The sequence below is a fragment of the Neovison vison genome, chromosome 7 (assembly GCF_020171115.1).
Source record: "Neovison vison isolate M4711 chromosome 7, ASM_NN_V1, whole genome shotgun sequence".
Lineage (NCBI taxonomy): Eukaryota > Metazoa > Chordata > Mammalia > Carnivora > Mustelidae > Neogale > Neogale vison.
In genome coordinates, this window is record NC_058097.1 from 121,221,509 (window position 1) to 121,245,883 (window position 24,375).

Genomic DNA, 24,375 nt, shown 5'->3' on the forward strand with positions numbered 1-24,375 from the left:
ATTCATGAGTTACATAGAAATATGTTTTATGTTACCAAATACATGGGGAGAGGTGATTGAGAATGTATTTGGTTGATATATTGCATCGTGGTCAAGAAACTCCGTCTGCATATCTTATAAAGTCACGATAAATATACAACTATACATACAAAACTCCATGATAATGGTGGCCTGATATAACATGATTTCAGCTCTAAAGATATATATGTGTGTGTGTGCGCACACACATATATACATTCATTCTTTGCTTCTGACCTCTGCCCCGGTGTTTTCTTATAAGGCTCTTGCCTTGAGTTGTGGAGGGGAAATGAAGAGTAACATAAGGTGCCCCTAGGGAAAGCAAGGGGGTGTGGGGTGGGCTTCAGATCTCAGCCAAAGAATCCAGGGTTGTCTCCAGGGATATTTCAGGCTGACCTTCAACTGTTACCAGGTGACTCAAAAATGAAGCTGGGACTAAGTTTGATTTGGATCGTGCCAGCAACACCCATGGACCTCCCAAGTCCTATTTTTTCAGTTCTCTTTCTTTTTTCTTTAGGGCTATTCCACTGAATTTTTCCTTGTAAACAATCCAAGAAGTGCCACATGCTGAGCCAATTCACCTGTTAAATAACAGGCTGTCTCTTTCTCCTGCCTCATTGCAAAATGGACGCCAGCTCAGTAAAGCATTATTTCCATTTCTTTGCATCTCTCCTCATTTCACTTTCCTTTACCTTTCCCTCACTGACCTGGGTTTGTAACACTTACATAGAAAGTCACCACTTTCTTAATGCTTAATTCAGGTTCTGTTGTCTAGGAATACCAGACAAAGGCAATTGATACTGCAAGTGAAATCTGCAAAGCATGTCCTTCAGATTGTTTCTGATTTGGAATGTCTACCTGTCTGGAAGCAATGTAGGTTTTATTGCTTGTAGTTACTGGGATGATACACTCTGGTATGCAGTAGCTTTGCTATTGATCTAAGCTTTTATTGCTGTTGATTGGGATAAAATGAAGTTACAACTCAAGGCATTGGAAGGGCACATTTCAAGGTCACATGTAATGGGAACCATGAGCATTACAAGTCTTGTGGAGTAGGTGGGTGATTGTGATGCTGCTAGAGACTTTGAAAAAAATAACAGGCTGAGGACAATATCTTAGTACATAGTAGGTCCTAAAACTAGAGGGTTTCTTTGGTAGCTTTAAAGGAGACTCTTATATTCTGAAGTCTCAGAATAGATGAAGTTGAAAATCAGACCCTAAATCTGAATGCTAAGTAACAAAGGTTTAAAGAAGACTAAACTTGCAGCCACAGAAGTCTTCCACTGTTAGTATCAACATCAGTGCTGTGACAGTAAGAGATGGGGTCTAGAGATGTCAGATAAGGTCATTTTTACACATAAACCTAAGAGTACTGAATTCACATTGTTTCCTGAACATTCTTTACAGGAAAATTAAGAGGAAAACAATCCCCTTTCTCCTTACAAAAACATATCCTACCTTTACTGGGAAAGATAATCTTGTATAAAGAATGAGTTTTATTGGATGCTTTTACTTCCCATAAGATAACTCCTCATTGTGTTCTCCAGACTGGTAATAAAAGCACATACTAAAGAAAAACAGGGAAACAACTTTTCTTTAGGAGGATGTAGTCCACATACCAAAAGGCCTTCAGAATCTGGCAATGTGTATGGCAGTAATCTTAGGAACACACATTAGAGTAGTAGATCTTGAAGGTATAAGAACAAAACTGATAAACAATCAAGCAAGATAGTGGAAAATTCACTAAACTAAGACTATTCTCCCACAATTCAGTAGTCAATATTTTGACAAAGTCTTCTGGAATAAAACCTACTGTGATGGCTGGATTAGCTTCTGGAAATCTGGACTCAATAACAACTTTCACAAAAATATGTCGATATATCAGTTTTAAAGAAGTAAGGACACAGGGAGGTAAGATGTTGGGGTGAATTAATTATGTGCGGCTGTAGATCCTACCATCTGACTACACTTCCATGGAGGGTCAGGAAGACAGATACTTCACTAGGCAGTAAGGAATACATTGGTGATGGGTGCATGGACATTGCTGAGAAGCTAAGTCATAATATCTTCTCAAGGCTGTGGTAGATTGTGAGTGTTGCTACCTTTCAACTGGCCTTTTCCTTATCAACATCAATAATGGGAAGATGAAATGACAAAAGCCTCATAGAAGCACATAACCATCATAAGCAAGGTAAATGTAACTGCTGCAATAGGTAGTAAGCCTGCCTTAACCCACAGTATAGGGAAGTAGCTCATAGAGCATGGTGTTTTAATGGTAACTAACACAGAAGGACAGGAGACTAGCATACTACTCCAGAGAGAGAGAGAGCAAGTAGCAGATTGATAGTAACTGCCACAATAGGAATTCATAGCCCCTTACCTCCTTATCAGATCCAAGCTTGTTCTCCAGAATTCCCTGATTAAAGACAAGGCTGTGTCTCCATAAAAAATACCCCTGCTACTCTGTTTTAAGTACCTTCAGTAACTACTTCTCCGATTCATTCTTTTCCCCAAAAAAGCTTTAAGGAAAGCCCTCTTTATGCAGCATGGAACTAAATGTTTCTAGAATTGTTAGCATCTAGCAGAACCTTTGATATGGTTTCCTGATCTGTGGGTATCATGGTATGTACTAGTAAATGGAAACATCTGAAATGGTTTCCCCATCATTCCTCCTCAACCCATTGCCAAGAAGAAATATTACATTCCTTGAGAAAATAGATATATTCATATCACAACTGAAAACATAAAAGGATGCAAGGGTGCTAGTCACTCTCATACCTTTTAATCTGCATGACCCTGAAAAATGGATTGTGGCAGAAGGTTGCAGAATAAAAGATAACTTACTGAGATGGTAGTCAAATCCCAGCTGTCTCATATGTCATCTTTCCTGAGACGATTAACATAATTTCTGCAACTTGGTATGTGGGTAATAATTTGGAAAATGCATGAAAAGGATCAAAAGCATCTAGCCTTTACATGGCAAGGAAAGCAGTATACCTTACTGTTCTGCTTCTGTTAAATAGCATGCTGTATGTCACGATAAAGTCAGCTCACAGAGATCTCCATTGTCCTGACATCCTGTGAAGTATCAAGCTTGTGAACAAGGAGTCACACAGAGGACCCTAGAGACATGCATCTCATATTATCTGTGGCAAAAGCCAGTTTAAAAAGCCTTTGTTTTCGGGGTGCCTGGGTGGCTCAGTGGGTTAAAGCCTCTGCCTTCGGCTTGGGTCATGATCTCAGGGTCCTGGGATCAAGCCCTGTGTTGGGCTCTCTGCTCGGCGGGGAGCCTGCTTCCCTTCCTCTTTCTCTGCCTGCCTCTCTGCCTACTTGTGATCTCTGTCTGTCAAATAAATAAATAAAATCTTAAAAAAAAAAAAGCCTTTGTTTTCTTTTTGTTTTGCCTTTAGTTTCTAATTATTCATAAACCGGTAGTCTTGTAAAACACAGAACCAAAAACTTATATGTTGTAGAAATGTCTCACAGTGATATATAAAATGATCCAAGCACTCTCACTTTCTGGACTTATGAAGTTATCTTCTAGATTGGTTAATTTATCTTTTGGGTCATCCAATAGTTCATAAATTTACAGCAGTTTGAGGATCGTATTTTGAGTAACACTGCTCTAAGACATGTGTGTGTAAGACACACACACACACATCCATCTACACATGTAATATATATGTTTTGATTTCTCTATTTATATATGCATGTGTATGTATGTATATGTATACACACAAATGCATGCACCAATCATATAAAAAAGAAATAAATAATTAAAGAAAATCAGAAGCATGGCATATCAAAGAATATCTTAGCTATCCTGTGGTCCGGGATATGCTGTGACATTGTAAACTACAAACTGTTGCATTTCATACTTCCTTCAACCAAATAAGAGGCATAACATTCGGTTGTTCTCTTTGGAGTTTGGAAGTAAAATATACATCATTTGGGAATATTTCTTCAGAGTATTTACTGAGTCATCCACAGACTGTCATGGATACAAGGGGTTTCAGTAGTTTTCAGACTTTAGTACATGCTGGTCTTCCCCCTGGGCCATATAATTCAGGTGCTAGAAGACCCATAATGGATAAGGATACTATATGAATTTCTTGCTGAACTTTAATGGAAGTCATAGAGAAGACAGCCAAATTTCTGGTGCAAAGCCATGACTTCTCTATCAGAGAACAATTTTCAAACTGAATAACAGCTTCTAGTGAGACACTGGGTCAGAGTAGATTCTGAGAACTTGATTATAGAAACAGAATGACTGTAACCTGTAATGCTGGTGGGGCAAGAGGGTAAGCCCAAACATAGAGGCACATTTCAATATTTTCTTGTGTTACATCTGCTAGCATCGTACTGGCCACAGAAAGTCATAAAACTAAAGGCGAGGGGCAGGAAACTATATTCTGCTTACCCGGAGGTCAAAGAAAGTCACACAAGCAGATAAAACTTCAGTGGAACCGGGATGTATGGAGGTGGAGTGGGAGAGTGATTTCTTAACAATAACACAATCTGTCACACCCAGTAAACCATTAAGCTGGGCAGGCTGATCAGATATCCATCATGGAATGGAAGAAGCACATTTGAGAATAAGCTCAAACAGATCCAGAAAGTAAAAATATGTTATGGGAACATATGTTGTCTGCATTTGCTATCCTCCTTTCCCTCAACCTATGCTTAAAACCTCCTTCTGAGATAAGCAGTTTCCTTTGACCAACTGACTGAAAAGGAAAGAAATTTGACCTGATTCCCAGATGTGTCAGCACAAAATGTTAACACTAAAAGGAAATTAACTACTGCCTTCTGGTCTCGAGGGGGTGATGGACAGTAGTAAAAGCAAATCCTTTCGGGACAGAGCTAATCATCCATCTTATATAGTGGGAGAAGAAAAGATACAGACTGACTTCTGACAAAATGGCTTGACTGATCCACCAGCGGCTTGAAAGGAGTAAGACCAGGAGAATACAGATGAGGAGATCTGAGGAAGAATTATGTGGTTGGATCTCTTGGGGTAGGACAAAGTGCGGAGGTCTTTTTGTCTCATGTCAGTGCTCTGTAGGCAGTTTGCATTGTGGAGTAGCTGCTCAATAACCAGGTGAAAATGGTGACTTCTTCAGCAGATGTCAGTCAGCTTCTCTCAGCTACCGGATACATGGCCAGTGTGCTATGGTGGCAGAGATGAGATCCTGAATGCACTGAACAATCTACGCTTGTCTTCAACAAGACCTTTCTGGGTAATGTCACTGAGAGTAGCAGAAATGGACATGTGACACTATTCCTTGGAGTACCCACCAGCCATTCAGCAGAATCTATTTCACTGGACTGTTTGATCATGAAGGAACATAAATTTGCCTTTTTGAGAATAAATACCGATATGTATGTATGCCTCTACCATTATGACCATAGAGGGCTTACAGAATACCTTATGAGCACAGTGCTTCACACTGAAGGACACATTTGACAATAGTCCTGTGACCACAAGGTCCACTGTCCTTATCTATACCAGTACCTCAAAGCAGCCAGCCTGAACTAATAGTGAGCAGCTGCCCATTGAAGTCTCAGCTGGGGAACAGCAGCTTGGCTTATGCGTCTAGGACATAGCATGTGTGTCCAACCAGCCCCAGTACATGGTTCGGTGTTTCCAAAAGCTAGAATACAAGGGTATAGGAAATGAGATTGGAAGTAGAAATGGTCCATCTCATGGTCACACCTAGCAGCTCAGTCACGGAGTTTCAGCTTTTTGTTTCATTAACCTTGAGCTATCCTGAGGTGGAAGTCCCAGCTCACAGGGTGTAGAGAAGGCTGCCAGGGGATACATTAAATGTTCCACTGAACTAGAAGCTACAACTGTCACCTTGTTAATCTGGGCTTCTCATGTGAGTGGATAAACAGGCAAAGAAGGAGTTAATGTAACTGGTGGGATTAATAGGTCTTGTTTGTCATGAGGAGCTAGAATTATTAATACATGATAAGGCAAATGAGCAGTTACTTCAGTGGGTGTCTCTTAGAACTTCCAGACTTGATAATAACTGTCAAGGAGTGATTATAGCAACCATGTACCGAAAAGTAGAGGGAAACGCTTGGTTTAGATACCCATGGGATCAGTCTGGATCACCCTACCAGACATGTAATGCTGACCCACCTAACTGCTTTCCAAGAATGAAAGAAATGTAGAACTGCTGGCAGAGGAGAGAGATGATGGACATCAGCTGCAGGCTCAGGGCCAGGTACTGCAGCATCAGCACTGTTCTTTATATCGTTAACCCTCTTTGCTTAAATGTTGCAAGAGCTCTCAGTTGGCTATAACCTTGAGAGTGTCATTTTCTCCCAACACACACACGCATACATGCACGTACAGTAAAGGTCCCATATTGTAGGGAATAAGATGAATGTAATGGGTAGGCAACTTTCCTGTCTCTACTGCTGCACTCCTACATCCTACCAAGACTCGTTCCCCAGCCACTGCCACACAGCCCCGCCCCCTTCTGTAGTTCATAACTACTAGCAACACTTCCAAACTTGGGTGAAACACTGCACTGAATGGCGTAGGATCCCATATCCCAAGTGGCTGCCAAAGAGATCAGATGATACAACCCGGAGGCACAGGAGACTTTACACTACACAGAACACTTTAACTAATGGAAAGCAGGGGATGAAATGCAGCTGGGAAAATAACTCCCCTCTTCTCTATCTCCCGTGGACTATCTCAAGGCATAGTTCTTCCATGTAAACCATCTAGAGAAAGCCCACATGTTGAGCAGCAGCAACTGTTAACTGACCTGCTTTGCCTCCTCCCTGCTGGGCTCACTGTGAAATGGTAGCCGGTATGGTAAAACATCCTCTCGTTTTGTTTTTGTGGTCTCTTATCGTTGCACTTCCCCTCTCCTCATCCATGCCACCCTGCACCTCCACTACCAAAATGAAGCATCAGCAGTTCTTCCCTTCTAAGGAATCCTGACTAGGAGATGAGCCTTCCTCTGTACATACACACTCTATTTTTTTCTCTTCTCCCAGTGAGTAAGATACCCCTCTTTCTATTTGGAGGCATATTTCCTGGAGCCGTAAAATCCATCCCTTATTTGCCCCTTTAGGCTCAAATACTGGTTTTACAACTCTTCGACTATCTCCTGCATGACCTTCCCTGCTCTCTCCTGAGTCCCTCCTCAGACCACAGACATGCCAATATTTCTCATCTTCAAAAATCTGTCCCTTGTTCTCACTGCCTCCTCCAGCTACTACTTATTTCTCATACAGATGTGGCAAAACTCACTGAAGTAATTCTATTGTCTCAGCTTCCTCTTCAGCTGTTGTTTCTTTAAAATACACCAGGATTTTTCCTTACTGCTTCACTATTCAAACTGCACTTCAGTACTCTTCCTTTTAAAAACAAATCCTCCCCCACAAACATACCCGTCCAGCCTCAACCTGAATCTTGTTACACCTTTTGGCAACATTTGACCCAGGTGATCACTGCTTCTCTGAAACACATTTTTGATTTGGTTTCTGTCCCTCTCTGTTCCCTTCCGACCTCAGTGGCAGCTGATTCTCATTCTCCTTTACTTGATGATGCCCTTGTTCCCCATCTCTTTTCTTTTCTAGCTGTAATTTCTTCCTAGTGATTTTTTTTTCAGACTCTGTCTTTAAATCTCCTCTATATCCTGATGGCTGCCAAATTTGTGTCTCCAGCTCCAATTTCCCCCGAAGCTCTAGACTCATATATTCAGCAACTTGACATCTGGTTGTCCAAGAGAAACCTCAAATGCATCACACATGCGCATGGACGCATGTGCACACGTACACACACACACACACACACAGCATATCACCCATCTTCCAGTTCTTCCAAAAGGACAGTTGGAGGCATTTTTTATTTTTTGTTAGTCTTTCTCTGGCATACCAACACGTCAGCAAATGCTACCAGACTTTTCTTAAACCTGAATCCTAGATCCAGTGTTTCTCATTATCTTCACAGATGGCACCCAGGAGAAGCCACAGACATGTCTAGCCAGGATGACTGCAATAGTCTTCCAACCAGCCTTTCTTCTTCCTCCCTTCCTTTCTTATAATCTACTCTTCACATAGCAACCAAAAATGTTGCTTTAAAAATGTGAATCAGAGCATGTCATTCCTAGTTTACAAACTTCCAGTGATTTCTCAACCCACTTAGGCAAAAATAAATAAATAAATAAATAAATAATTTTTTTTTTTTTTTTTGATCACATTTATAAGGTCTACATAAGCAGGCCCTGGCTATCTCTGTGATTTCATCTGCTACCTCTCTGTCTTACTCAGCAGATCTAGTTTGACTTCTGTGCTATATCTCCAACACCCAACCATGTGCTTACCTCAGGACTTTTGCACCAGCTATTTCAGCTATCTGGAGTGCTCTTTTCTAATACCTTTATGGCTTCCTCCTTCACAACATACACATCTCTGCTTGGTCTATCTCCTTTAGGCTATTTTATGTCTCCTCGTAACAGTTATCACTAACTGACAAGCTATTACATATTTACTTAAATATTTTCTGTCTTTCCCAGAAGAAATGAAGTCCACAAAGGTTGGGATAATATTTTATTCATCATTGCATCACAGCATTTAAAAGACTACTTGGCTCATAGTTGGTATTCAGTAAGTATCTGTTGAATAAACAGATGAGTAAATACAATGACTTAATTGTTCTTTACCATTAATACTCAAATATACATTCATATTTACATTTATTTATTTAAACCACTTTCTTTTTTTTAATTTCGTGTGTGCTTACAATGTATTTTTACTTTAGGAATTTTAGATGTCTCCCATTCACTATATTTTTTACTTTAAATATTGTGATATTGGATTTCTATATATTTTATTTTTTTAAGATAGAAGGATCTGTTTTTTTAAAGATTTTTATTTATGTATTTGACAGAGAGAGAGAAAGAGAGAGATGAAACACAAGCTGGGGGAGTCGGAGAGGGAGAAGCAGGCTTCCCACAGAGCAGGGAACCTGACAGGGGGCTTGATCCCAGGACCCTGGGATGATGAATCTGAACCAAAGGCAGACACTTAATGACTGAGCCACCCAGGTGCCCCTACATATGTATTTTTGAATTATGAGCTCATTATTCCAGATATTTTCTTCTGTGAGGACTCTGTATATTCTGTGGACTATGAAAGTATCCGTAATAGGTGGTTTCCTAGTTGCCGCTGTCAAATTGTTGTTAACTTTGTGGTATCAGACCAATTTTATTTCATATAAAAATTGGGGTCTGACTCCCTTGTAGAGTTCAGACTCGAGTCTGATTTCTTGCAGCTCAATCATTCCCCCCACCCCGTGGTCTAGGTGGAGATATTGCTTCCTTATTTTCTTCAGGCCAGGAAGTGAAGTTTTTCTAATGGGCACATTTTCAGCCCCCTGGCTTTATTCAGGGAGCATATTTTCAGCTGCCCTGCACACACAGGACTGGAAGCTGATGCTCATCCTACACAGACATTAAGACACCACTGTTATATATCCTGCCCATTTTCCTTCATAGATTCTATGATCTCAGCAGCTTCTTTCTACCATGTGTTCCATCATTCTTCTGGAAAATGTAGTTATACCCTTTTTGATTTCCATGCTTGGTTACATATTTTTTTTTGAAGTCTAGATTTTTTGTAATGTTTTTATGTGTCTGAAGTGGTAGGTGGCTTCCTATTGCTCAGTATACTCTGGATTAGAAATCTCTAACTTTATTTTAAAAAATACCTGAGATAATATCATCAGCTCAGAGAACCACAATTATGGTAGTGGTGGTGGTATAAATATGCTGTATCGTTTAGAAATGTGGTCAAACTAAAAAGGTAATTTGTATTGAGAAACATGACTAATTGTCCAAAAAGAAGTAATAGGTGCTATATTTATTTCCTATGGTTGCTATAACAAATTATCACAAACTTGGCCATTTTAAACCACACATACTTATTCTCTTACAATTCTGAAGGACAGAAGTCAGAGATCAGTATTGCTGAGCTGAAATCATGGTGTTGGCAGGTCCATGTTCCTCCCAGCAACTCTAGGGGAGAATCAATTCTTTGTCTCCTCCAGCTTGGGGATATCAGTATTCCTTGACTTAGGGCTCCATAACTCCAAACCTTCAAGGGCAGAATCTTCAAGTTTCCTTCTTGAGTATCAAATTTCCCTCTGTTTCTCTCTTATAAGCGTACATGTGATGGCATTTAGCGCTCACTGGATAATCTCCCCATCTCAAGATCCATAACTCTTTGGTCATATCTGTAAATACATCACCCCCCCCCTTTTTTTTTTCTATACATGGGTAGATTCACAGACTTCAGATATTGGAATGTGAATATCTTTTAGGGAACATACCACAACCTACCACAGATAAGTGTAAATAGGAAAAGTCATCCATCTTTTACCAGCACCCTACAGCCACAATTTCAGAGGGAGAAACCAAGGCTCATAGAGAGAAGGTAAGCCAAGATCAGGAGAACTGATTTATATGGAGGAAGCTGGAAAGAAGTTGAGCCAAATCACAATAGGAAGTATACATCAGGGAGATGCTAGTTTGAAATGATTCTGTTCCATGGTAAATTCCAGGGAGAAGACTAGTACAAGGAACCTGGCAGATCTTTGACACTCCCAATTCCCCACTGCTCAATTCAATTTTAGGCAACAGTTTTCACTTTGGAATTAAAATAGTTCATGATAGCTATGAATGGTTAATGGACTAAAACTGCAAACTTGTTGTGTCATGTTCTCCTTCTTCAGTAATGCCAGAAGCACAAGGAGTATGTGGTTCCTGAGGAATGGGGTCAGACGGTAATCAATAGATTCATTTCCAGTTCACCAAGGTCAACCAAAGGTCAATGAAAATCCCCCAAAATAAACAGAGATATTTTCTGCAGAAAGAGTATGTTTCCTAATTTTGGGGAGAGGCAGTGGGAAATACCCTGGTCTACAAGTCATCACATAAAAAGAAGGGTGGGTTTGCTCAAAGTTCAATAAACTAAAAAGGTCATTCTGGTCAAAAGAAATCATTAGGGGTCACTCATGTCAAGTTAGAATCTAACTGAATGCTGTTTTCTCTTCAAAATTAAGCACAACAGGAATGTTCTCTGAAGACAGAAGAGGTCAGAGAAAAGAAGCATTTTTCCACAAATGGATTAAAGTTTCCTGCAATTCAATATAAAGAGGAGACAAGCTACCTTTTAGACATGAGGATCCAGATAATTGGTCCACTCTCTTCCTTCTGACAACTGGAACAATAGTGGAGAGTCAGGCAGTCTAGGACTTTGATCCACAGTGATGGAAACTTCCAACTCAACTGGATCCTTGAATACAAGCCTCACCTTAGAGAGTCATTAGGTTAGCAAAGCTCATTTGTCTTAAGTGCAAATGAGCCCCCAAAGAACAAGCATACTGGTCATTCACTGACCTCAGTGTATCTTCCATGGACTAATCCCGGTGCCTTTTCTGTGTTCCAGTTCTCGGATTGGTATAAAGACTTTTGATCAGAGTGCCTGTGAGGAGCTTAGAAGAAAGTGGAGGGACATTGAGACTCCTTGCACCAAAGATGGGGAAATCATAGATGCTGCTAGAGCTGTGAACTCTGGTCCTCCTTAGAGAAGGGAAAGGAAACTGACAAGGCATTTCTTTTCAGTCACTGCTTTGCATATTAGAAGTGTACCTCATTGAAATTTTTTCAACAAGTCTGAGGAGGGGAGGGCTGTCTCTTGTTACAGAGCTAAGAGAGAGCCTCAGGGAGACACCGCTCAGGGTCAGAGGCAGGGCAAGAAGTTCGCCCTGGATTTCTTTGTCTTTCTTTATTGCCAGCAGCATGCTGGGGGCCCAGAGGCCTGGGGATGGAAAACAACAGAAGAGTGATGTGGACACATTCGTTACTTGCATTTTAGTTGCCTTAGTTCTAGGGGGAAGGGGTAGTGAAAATTCTCTTCTGCCCTCCTATGTATCTTCCAAGTAGATGCAGACACCTCCCTCCCTTGGTTTCTCTTAGTATCCTCACCCTAGCAAGATGACTTTACATTTAGTTTCCCCATTCCAATTGCCCCCATTGGGCTTCTTGAGAGCAGGAACTGTGTCTTCTTTAAGGAACTTATCTGGTGCCCTGCATAGGGCTGGCTATAAATAAATGGCACAGAAACTGCACACTGTCCTCGATGCAGAGTGAGGACATGCTGGCATTACCTGGATCTAGGGTATCTCTGTGCTCAGCCCCCCTGCAAACACTCACACATACTTTTCACTTAGTGGTTCTCAAACAGCCCTGAGACACTATGATTAATTCCACAGACAGAGAAACTGAGGCTTTTGGAGAGGTGAAAAGACTTGCCTGAGGTTACACGCCAATGGAGAGTGTCAGGATTATGCTTCCCTCACACCACATTTACTGACTGTCACGCCATGGACACCGCTCTCTATTGGGACCAACAGGAGGAAACATGGTCTTTGCACAAAGGGAGCTTAAGATAAAAGAAGACAAAGAGAAATATCTAGGGATACTTTAAAAAGCAGCGTGTTTGTTGGAGAGGCAAAAGGCCAGCTGACCAGGAGATTGGGGAGACAGGAGAATTAGGAGGGACCTTGGGGAAATGGGTTAACCAGAGAAGGCCAGGTTTTCTATAAGAGATGACATTTGAGCCTGCATAGCCAGCACGTCTGCCACGCAGAGCTGGCTGGCTGAACAGCGAGCTCTGCTCACTGGGAAGTGGGTGTAATTAAGTCCTTCCTCAGCAGCTGCAAAGCCTGAGGTTCTGGGCTGCCGCTGGTGTATTGCTAGTGCCCCCCTGTGCACAAAGTAAGAAGTGGAGCACTTTCCAGGGTGAAGGGGGGAGGCACTGCAGCTACCTGCGCCCTCCACCAGGAGTGTGCAGTTCCTTGCTGACTTCCCCAAAGCAAATTTTTGAAAGAGGGTCTTAAGTATAAGTAACAAATAACTAAACATGTCTCCTGGCCCTAAGTGAGACTTTTTCCCTTCTCACATCCCACTTCAGTGAGGGCCTTTGGTCCTGGCACAATTTACTGGATCTCAAGAGATCCTCAGAAGGCATGCTCTAGATGAGGAGTTGCTGAGAATAGATCTAGAGGAAGAAGAAGGGTTTGGGTCCCTGACCACAGCTCCGAACAAGGCCTGCCTGGTCTGGGCAAAAGAGCTGCGGGGCTAGAAAGTGTGAGCTCGGTATGTCAGTTGTTGCCTAGCTTTGTGTAATTGGGATTTTTTTTCCCCTTTGGACTTCAGTTCCTTCATCTGCAAGGTAAGTACTGACTCATACTGGAGTTGACCTGCGTGTCGAGTGTCATCGCCTGAGTCTGGCCCTTCCTCAGCTCTGCAGCACAGTGGGAATTTGCTCACCTCCTCTTGCTGACTGCTCCTCCTTCTTGTCTTTCCTTTGGAGTCAGTTGTAGAGAATTAAGAAAGTTTAGTGAGTTAGTTGTTTAGATTAGAAAACTGAAGGGGACATTTACTGAGGTTCCTCTGGCTCCAGCCTTAGATTCCACATAGGAATATTCTGCTCCTATCCAGAAGGTGAGCAGGACTCTTGTTCCTTTAATTTAATTCAACTTACATGTATTTTTTAGTGGCCATTCTTTGTCACACAAAGTGCTGTCTGACTCACTGCCACCCCACCCTTGCCAGATGTACCATCTGGAGAAGATATCCACTTGCATCTGAGTTGACTGTACTGCAGAATTCTGTCTTTGCTATGCTTACATCCCTGCTTACATCCCTTACATCCCTGCACACACATACCCGTGTGTGCAGAGAGAACTGGAGAGAAATAGAAAATATAAAAGCAAGACAATAGTTGATTTAATAGGGTATTGGGAAAGGTGGGAGTAGGTGGTTTGCCTTGTATGTTGTCTGTGTAAACACCCGTAGAGATTCTGACAAGTAGGGATAGACAGAATGAATTCACTAGATACAGGGTACCGCAAGACAGGGGGCAGCACAGAGTCACGCTCATAATGGCATGCAGAAAGTCTTGATAGGGCTGTCATTCTAATGTGCACATTAACGGAGGAAGTTCATGCACCCAGGCAAGCAAGCTATGGAATAAAAAAAAATTAATAAATAGATCCATTCATTCAGTCAGTCAGTCAGTCATTCACAGCTGAGGATACACAGATAATTAATACACAGTCCATGCCCCGGAGGAAAACACAGGGAGAACAAGCAGGAAAGAGTCAAGAAATGTTCTTTATCAGATGAGTACAAACCCAAGAGAAGTGTTTTCTTAATTAGCAATTAATGGTAACTTCCCATATTCACAGCTCACTGTTTATAAGCAATCTGTCAGTGATAAGGGGTAGGATTATTATTAATATTAGTATTTACTCTCTTTCGATAGGCCTTTCTGGGAGAAGTAGGAAGGAGAAAAGAGAGTAAGGACATGGTGGGGAGGATTTTTTTTTTTAATGGAGGTCCGGATTAGAATTCTATCAATAGAAAAATGAAGAAATCAAAACCTCTAAAATAGGGTTTGTGAAGATTTGAAAGGAATCCTCAACATATGATTTAACACTAAACTTCACGCATTGATATGGTATCCTCCCTCCGGTTGCCATACCCATGGCAGTCTACGTAAGGAGGGTATGTTTTGTTTGACTTACATTTCTTTCTCCCCCAACAGAATGTGTGTGCCGGTCCTCCCTGTACCCTGTGGTACTGTGCTGGTACCAAGCAGGTCTCACCTAGCAGGCCAGAGGCAGGTGCAATCTCATCACCTCCTTTCCACATACACTTCTTTTTCACCTGTGATACAGAAGCAAGGCCAACCAGAGGGGGAAAAGATGGGGATTCTAGCTACAGTGCCCTCGCCTTGTCATCTAGTGAAATGTCAGGACAGCCTGGGGAAAGACAGACCCCAATCCTGTTTGCATTGCTGCACCTTGACACCACTGAACAGAGGAGAGCTTGTTGACCCTTGCAAAGAGGGACAGCCACTTGCTAGCTAGCTATATTCTGCTTCAGGAGCAGAACAGTGCTCTGCCTAGATGAGCTCTGTTTCCCGGCCTGTTCCCTTCTTGTTTTCCTACTGGATGACAAGTGATTTAGCTCATCAAAAAAAAACAAAGAAAACCTCCAAACTTTACCCCATCTCCACCATTATCACCAAAATGTGCCAATCTGCAAAGAACTCTAGGCTTGAGTTCATGTGAATAAAATAATCCCCTTTGCCCTCACCCCCTCATCCCAGCCTAACAGTAAGCACTCCTATTAAAACAAAAAACAAAAAACAAACAAATATAAAAGTATGTCTTATAAGAAAGGCTTTGGAGAGCCCATGGATTTTGTTGTTTTTATGGGTCTTCTAAAACAAGTTGCCATTTTCTTTAATATCCTCTCCTCAAGCTCAATTCAAAAGCAGTCTCTATAACTAAAATAAATGAGGAAAACAATTTCTTCTCTTTTAATGAATGTATTGAGGCTAAAATTAAAGAAAACAAATAAAAAAACAAAACAATAACAACAACAACAGCAATGTAACAACAACAAAACAGCCTCTGCAGGAGAAAGTACATCAGAGAAGGCCTTGCATATTTCTGTTCATTTGTTAAATGATTCTATCTCCCCATCAAAACCCAGCAAGGGGAGATGAATGAGGGACAGATGCTGGGGCTGGGAAGGGTTAAACACCTTTCTCTTTGTCAACAGTATGCTCTGGGGATGTGAGAAGAACCCTGGTCAATAGACAGATATATTGACTTGTTATTATTTAAAGTTGTTTAACCAGGTAGAGATAAACGAAAGCTTTCAGCAGCTGAACTATCACACAAATCACAATTAAGGTGGCATATGTGTTTGGAAGACGTAAAATCAATTCCCGCGAAGATAATGTTTTAGTCTCTATTTGAACTTGAAAACAGAAGTAAATTTTCCGCAGCAACAGCTGGGCTTGTTCCATCCAGGAGGCTCTCTATTAACTGTACAAGAAGGGCCTTTATTACCTCTTCTAATGGGTTTCCTCTATGGTTTTGTCTTCATCAAAAAAGCCAAATTGATTGTCGTGGTGCTGTTTACTGATGTGGTGTTGAGGGCAGCGGCAGCTGGGTGCTCACCCACCCCAGTATTTGGACCTCCCTCTGCTCTGGGAGTGCTATTTAATGTTAGTGGAGGGAACAATGAAGCCCTGAAAGCTACTGCTTGGACTAGGTGGGGGAGGGAGGGAGACTAGGCCTCCTTCTTAGCTTCACTCCCTAAGGTAGCCTTCCCTGGGCTTGCTTGGGTGGGAGAGCCTGTGCACAGGAAAGTGAGGCCTTTATTCATCTAAAGTAGTCTCTGTGATTTAATCATCCTTCAAAGTTTCTCCCACTTGAACATCTTAATCATGTGTATTTGTGCCTATGTTTGTGCGGTTCTCCTAATTCTACCCTATGCTCCCAGGAGGCAGGGACCACATTTAATGCAAAGGTACTGTGGTAGCTGAATGGAATGCAGGTGGAGCATAGGTTACCCTTTGGGGGATCACCGAGCTTGACTGTGACTATGAAGAAAAATCCATTGAGGAAATAGAAGTTTGACTTCCCCTGAGCAGGAGGTAGGGTACGAGGGCACCACGATTCTAGAGTGACAACAGAAACAGAACAGGGGAGGAAAGATGACCAGTAAAGGGCTTGCAGCCAGGGAACCTGGACTCCAGTTCTCATCCGGGTGCTAACTAGTGGTGAGGCCTGACCTTAGTGTTGTGGGCACTTCATCGGAAAAATACAGAACCTGAGTTTCTTAAAACATGAACACTTACAGGGGTGCCTGGGTGGCTCAGTGGGTTAAGCCTTTGCCTTCGGCTCAGGTCATGATCCCAGCGTCCTGGCATGGAGCCCTGCATCGGGTTCTCTGCTCGGCAGGGAGCCTGCTTCCTCCTCTCTCTCTCTCTCTCTCTGCCTGCCTCTCTGCCTATTTGTGATGCTGTCTGTCAAATAAATAAATAAATAAATAAATAAATCTTTAAAAGAAAACAAACAAACAAACAAAAAACCATGAACACTTATAAAAATCTAAGCTTAGTTATTACCATTAAAGACAGACAAAACATACAAAAAAGAAAAAAGTATATATATATATTGCAAGAGATTACCTGTTCTATTCACTCCTATATCCTTTTAGAGGAAAGAGACAAGAAGTAGCATAGGCTAAAATCTTTTTCCTTCTCAATATCTTTTATAACTGTAAAGTCCCTTTCCAACTCATGACCACCCCCTACATCAGGCACTCACGATCACAAATATGGACCACACAGAGCTCTCTACCTCCCTGACTTCCTGCCCTACTGGTGCCGATGTTCTTTCTTTTACTCTGTCCAGTATATCTCTACAAGGTTCCTGCTCACAAGACCACTTTGATCATGTTTTTTCTCAGCTCAAGTTCCACAGATGCACTCATTCAGTAGATATCGAGGTTTACCATGTGCCAGGCACTGTAGTAGGTGTTTGGGAAATAGAAAACACACAGATGACCTGCTGTCATTGAGTTAGGTTCATGGAGGATGGTGGAGGATAGATGATAGATAGATGAGGAGATGAGGGAAGAGAGAGAGACATTTTGACATAAAGACACACATTTATATTTATTTAAAATCAATGTTTCCCATTTGCTTGAATGGAGTCACATTTGACTGAACAGAGTCTATATCCCATTGTCTATAATCTACTTTCCTAGATCGTGATTTTGTGGATCTCTTTTGTTTTATCCGAACTAGAAAGCCAAGAAAAGGTATTCCTTCTTACTTATATGATACTGTATTGTGTACTTGGAACCTGGAATTAAATTCTTTGCTCAGTTCTTTGCACAATTGAAAATTCCCTCCTCGATGTTGCTTTTCCAAGTCTCTCAGACTTGCGCATGGTTAAGGGTCAGACACACTTAAGCCAATACTACCAAATACTACCGGGTGTTTTTTCCTCAGTGGGAAAGTAGGAAGGGTCAGGGCTGAAAAGTACAGCCATTTCTAGACCCGATCCTTTGAGCCGGGAGATTATCTAGGGACCTGGTGCCATTTTTCCCAAGAGTGAGAATTTTGATCACTGAAACTCACAAAGAAGGCAGACTTGCAAAAGACTTAATTGACCTTCTCTTTTGTTCAGTAACAGAACCCAGTGTGTTTTTGGAACATGAGATCAACCCCAAGAACAGAGAGCAATTTGGTGTTGAACACAGGAAAGAGCATACAGTAAAGAATCGGATGGAGCTGCATGGGATTCCTAACCCTGCTGATCTCTACATTGTGCCTCTGAACTACAGAGAGGATAATACATCATTCCTGAGGTTGTTTTGGATATTATATGAATTAGTATATGTGAAAGCTCCCAGCTCCTTGTGTGATTTCAATAAACACATCAGTGTTAGAAGCTTTTGGCCCTTGCTCTGCCTCCCCACCCCTGGCCTTATGCACACATTGCTGCCGTTGTGATGCTACTGTAGTAGGAATGCATCTGCTGAAATATCATTAACCTGGGGACTTCACTGTGTGAAAACAAAAAGCATATTCACAAGACAGTTGTCTTCGCCACCCCGGCACCTTCTACTTCCTATCTTACTCTCTTCCTCAGCAGTTTCAAGTTCCTTGAGGTAAGAATTAAGAGGATGGAGGGGGCAGGTTGAGCAGCGCTGAAACTGCCCACAGAACAGATCAGTACAGGAAAGAGCGAGGCCGGGACAATAGAGAATTCTGTAAGTAACTCAACAAGGAATTGACATCAAAGGGGACACATTCAAACAAGCAGACGGACTCAGGTACTGGAGCCACCGGCACACGAAGTGGGAAATAACAGACAGGGAGAAGTCACAAATGGGGTGTCCATGCTGCCTGCCTCAGCTCTGAGACTGGGACCCTGGCTTCATCAAGAGAAGAACAGCGCCTTTGTATCTCAGAACCTCCGATGAGTCCCTTTACCGTCCTCGCTGACTCAACCATGCAGCTCTTTCTCTAATAAGCTGATTCCCCTGAGACCTTTACCCATAAAGAGACAGAAACTAAAGTAATCTGGTCTTGTAACCAGAGCAACCATCTTTGCAGGGAACAAGAGAGAGAAGGGTGCCAGAGCAGGCTCCCTGGGTACAGCCAGACTGCCTTCTTCCTCAGACAGACAACCAACCCAGAGAGCACACCATGCAGGGCCCAGGCATCAGAGAATTAAAAGACAACCTCTGTGCATTTGTAGTTGGTTTGTTCCTGCTCTAGCCACTGCATGGAGGCAAGGGAAAAAAGGGAGAAGGAAGTGGTTATCATTGAACCCTTAGGAGCTGGTCATTTTTCTAGGTACTTTACATGTTTTATTTCATGTGATCTTAGCAAATAATCAGAGAACATGGTATTTAAGCAGAACCATCCATTACATTTCTCCCTCTGGACCATCGTGTGTGGTAGATGTGGTAAGACAGCCAGAAAGTGAATGAAATAAACTGATTTATCAGCTACCTCTTTGAGCTAAGTACCTACAGACCAGGAATGTGCTAGCTACTTCTCTGCTGCACCCTCTCTTACACATCTCACAGCAGTGTCATGGTGTAAGTATTGCTAGAGCTACTTTGCAGATGAGCAAACAGAGGCTGCAAGCGATTATACTCTAAACTCACAGGCAACTAGTGTATGGGAGAATCAAGATTTGAACCAAGTTCTTTCTCACTTGCAGATCTTGTTACCTCACACCAAAGCAGCATAAACATACAGGCACAAACTCACATGGCTCCATGTTGACAAAGACTGATAGACCCTCCTGCCACCAGACACTGAAAGTTTTTTGATGAGATGCAGCCTTCCCTAGTCTTAGGAGGGCCACTCTGGGATCATTGGGCAAAAAAATAGAACAGAGGTAGAATTATATCTATATCCTCAAGTCATTCAAATGGAATATATTCTCTTAGTGGTAGCTATCTGATGAGGTTTAGAAGCTTAAGCACCTTTCTGAAATTTGTTTGCAAGCAAGTGAGCATCAGATAATATGATAACACAAAAAGGATTTGCCTCACTGTGACATAAGAAATGAATTGTAATAAAACACATTCAAACATTCTCAGTGCCCAGCTATTCTCTCATCCTCCAGGGAAGAGTGGTTTGGCTCTTTGCAATTGACTTGAGAAGTGCCAAATCCCATCTGGGTGGTGGGACAGCTGTGCCATTCCCCTCCTTCTTCTCTTAAATCATCTGTTACTTCCTGGCTGCCTAATCAGAGAACTGCTCCTCTGCCCTTCTATCACAACAAGCAATAAAAACAGTACCTTTGTAAGACAAAATCAAGATACAGGGGAAATGGAGCATGAGAAATGAATTGCAGATGATCCGAGGAGCTAGAGTTCCTATGGAATTAAAGTGGAAGGCACAGGAAGGAAATCAGGCCTCCTTGTTGATGATGATGGATATGATTAGATGACTCAGGAAAATGCTGATGGTGCTTAAACCTCTCCACCTGGAAGTTCTAAGGATGCTTGAAAACACATGTATCAAAAACTGGTTGGGACATCCTCCTCCTCCTAATTTTTAGAATCACAGAATGATACTATCTTCTACCCTGTTGGCTAAATTGGGAACGTGGATTATTCCCCATATTCACATTCTCTGTCACCCCGTGCATCTAATCCTTCCCATTTACCCCCGAAAATCATCCTGGCTTACCTGCTTCTTAATATTCCTCGTGATTTCTCACCTAAATTATTTAAATTGCTTCTAACATGTGTCTCCCTTGCCAGTTAGACCAATGTCCATTAATCCACCCTCTGTCGCAGTGATCGTTCCAAATTACAATCCGATCTAGCCACTCTTCTGATGAAATCCTTCTATGTCTATTCTTTCTCTTTTAGGACAAATCCCAACAACTCATAATTTCTTATAAAATTCTCTTCCTTGACTCCTCCCATTCTGCCTTTGCCCTCACCTCTCTTGGGAAAATCTACACTTGAGTTTCTCGACCTTGATGTGCTTCTCATGCCTGCATGTGTACATCAGGGATGATCCTCTGCATCACTCACTTGTTCCTCTTCCCTCCTTTTTTTTTTTTAAAGTAATTTCTTCTTCTTTTTGACACTTCTGAAAGGGTTCCTTGAGCTCTAGTTTCTGGTCATGAGCCCTCTGCTGGGCACCTCTAGCACTTGAACAACACCTAGTATGTTGTGCTATAGTTTTAAATCCTCCACTAGACTGAGACCTCGTGGAATACAGATACTTTATCTCTCCTGTATGTATCCTCTAGAAATTGTCAGATATTACCTATCTAATACACATTTATTAGATTGGGATTTGAATATTTCTCTCTTTTTTTTTTCTTTTTTGCAAAATTCCTTTGGGAGTCTACCAAAAATGTTCCCACTTGCCAGATTTGCATCCTTAAATAATCTAGACTCAGAGATTTATTTCTCATTTTTAAAACTTCAGCTAATAAATAATATAAACACATCTTTTCTTCTTTTTTAAAGAAGCAAACACAGTGAAATTGCGTTTTGTAGCAGCTCAGGAAAGTGAAGACATTGAAGGAAAGCTGAAGGAAGAAACAGAAGAAAAAGGTAATGTTTACTTTGCAACTAATTTGTACCACTTAATTTGTTAAACATCCTTACCTATTCACATCCAATAAGGTCATGGTCAGTCTTCTAACGTAGATATTATGACCAGTGTTTTAATGAAGATAAGACTGAAGTCCAGAGTGCATAAAAAATTGGTCCAAGGCAACATAACTTGTAACTTGGTGACATCAGAGTGTAAAGATTAGTTTCCTCAAACTACATCACACTATGTCCCTGAAGAGAAAATATGTGGTTTGAGTACATAAACTAAACAAAATAAAACGTGTCTTACAGGATATAGAAAATAATGCAGAGGCAAAAACTGTAAATATCCTTACTTTTGAAATAAGAGACGCTGCTAAACATTTAAATGCAAATGAGCCAGGTATTCCATCCTAAATCCTTGAGTTATAGGTAAATCTAGTCTAGAGAAACTCAGTTTAGAAGAAACTATTCAGCAAGTTCACATTTAATCTCCACCTCTCCCTCTTTAAATCTCTGATATGTCCATATTCGCAGTCATTGTTTTCTCTTCCTCTCAGGTAAAAGTCTCCTGGAGCTTTGAGATCCAATTTCTATCATCTAGCATCAACATGTTCTATAATCCCATGTGGAAATGAAAGTTTATATTCTAACCAGAGTTGACATTCTAGGTGGTACATCTTCCTCTCTGGAACATTGTATGTCAAATTTATCTCCAGTTGGGTAGTATGGTCCTTTGGACATTTACAGTTCAACTCCTGTCATGGTACTCATTCATCCGACAGATGTCTTTCACACTATCCATAAATACTTGAACACTGAATGTGCCCTGGTCCTGGTATCCCACTTATTTTTGTAGTAAGTCTGTTCACCACATCCACTGTCTATATTAGCTGCCTATTTTCCAGCTTTTCATCCCTAGGGGATAAAAGTAGCTTCCTAATCATTTCCCAATATTTGCTTCCACTGTACTCATTTTCTCGTATCTGTATCATAATACTTGCAATATTATACTGTAATTTTCTTTTTATATAGCTGTTTTCACATCTTAGATATGAGCTCCTTAAGGGGAGTTCCTCACTAAATGCAATGCATGAACAAATGAATAAATGGAAAAAATAAAGAAGAAAAGAAGGATTGCCTACTGATCAAATGAACATGTTCCACAAAAGTAGCATCTTTGTAGTTCGAAGGTTTTGGTTTTCAAAACTGATCATAAGATTTGGTACTAGTTAACACCCCCAAATTTTTATTAAAATAATTTATGCAACAGAAAATCAAAGAGAAAAGGCGGCATGGTTGCCAGTTGAGGTCTCTCCTGCCTGTTTCTTCAACCATTTGTTTTGTTCATTGAAGACTGCATTCCCACTGTAAGAAAATTAAACATCGACATCTGCTCATCTGGGTGTTTCCACTCTGCTCCCAATTCTCCATCCTTTTCCTACTGTAACACATCCTGATAGGAACAAATATGCCCTTCATATATTTCCTAAAGCCTTTCTCTCTATAGATGTTTTAATGGGGTGTATTTTGGGTGAAGATAACAAAAATGTATCCAATCATTTAGCTTCTGTGCTTAAGAATAACTAGATAGAGCCTCGCTTGCAGAATGAAGAGATAACAGCAAAGATTTTCATTACTTGGAAGTGGCTTGGTAAATAGGTATGCCTGCTGAAGGCTAGTAGGGGATGCTTGGTGGATGGATTGACAGGTAAGGGAAAGATAGATGGTTTAAATAAGTAGATGGGAACAGTAATATGATGGAAGTGCGAGTATATAGATAGAATAAGGGTTAGATAAATGGGGAAATAATATGTGAATGAAGAGGTGAGTGGTTTGCTGATGGAAGAATAAATTGGTACACAAAGACTGCTGGAGCTGACTGGCTAGATGGAATGAAAGACCAATGAATGCCTATGCCAGCAGGAGAGCCACTAGGTGTGTAAATGCTGTGGTATAAACAGAAGCAGGAGACTGTCAGGTGTGGATGGGAAGAGTATGAGTAAAAAAAAGGAAGAAGAGACAGGAAAGAGGAGCACTAAAGGTATTACAATGATAAGAGGACCTGGAATTTGTTTCCCTGATAAGTCATAATTTTACACCGTGTCTGAGGAAATTGGAAACTCTCAATCCTTGATACCACCATTTCCTTGATATTTTAATTTACAAAAAACATGACCTAGTCTATCAAGTTCTCCATGCTTCATCTGCTGTGGGGGAAACTGAGTTTTAAAAGGTTGGGAATGAGCCCTTGTCTACCAGGAACTCAATAAGAAATAAGTCTCATAAATCTAGCTCAGGGTCTTCGTCAGAAGAGCTAGACATGCCTGTAAAGTCAACTGAAGAATTTTAACCCAGTTCCTCTGATTTCCAAAACTATAATTAACCATTGGTCCTAGGCTTTATTAGGGGGTAGTCATGATAAATCCCATAATTGAAAGAGAAACAAAAACTGTCCTGAGAGTTTTGAACTAAAACATGCCAAAAGTATAAATCTGCAAATAATGCAGATGAGGAATCAAAAAGAAGCAAGGTCAAGTGTCCAGCCCAAGATGACATATTTAGTTAATGGCAGAACTAGGAAGTGTTAGCTGATGTATAAAGATGAGCTAGGTGAGTTGTAACAAACAGGTTAATATCCATTCCTTCAGAAAAGCAGATGGGCGTGTGATGAAGGTAGAGGTGTTGGAGTTTTCTTGAAAGAGAAGTCTGTTTCAGAAAAGGCAATCAGAGGAAGTTTCTTCTCCAGGTCCCTTTTTTAGGCTATTTCCCATATGTATACAACAATAAACCCAAGATGGAGAAACAACACAATGACATACACTTTTAAGAATAAATGTACAGCATAGTCACCATATTTTCTCATACTTAC

At 41.2% G+C, this 24,375-nt stretch overlaps 1 protein-coding gene across 1 annotated transcript in view; it reads right to left on the reverse strand.

The window, feature by feature from the left end:
• OPCML (opioid binding protein/cell adhesion molecule like) overlaps nt 1-24,375 on the reverse strand; it is a 1,161,062-nt gene that overhangs the window by 41,081 nt on the left and 1,095,606 nt on the right. The window lies entirely within an intron of this gene.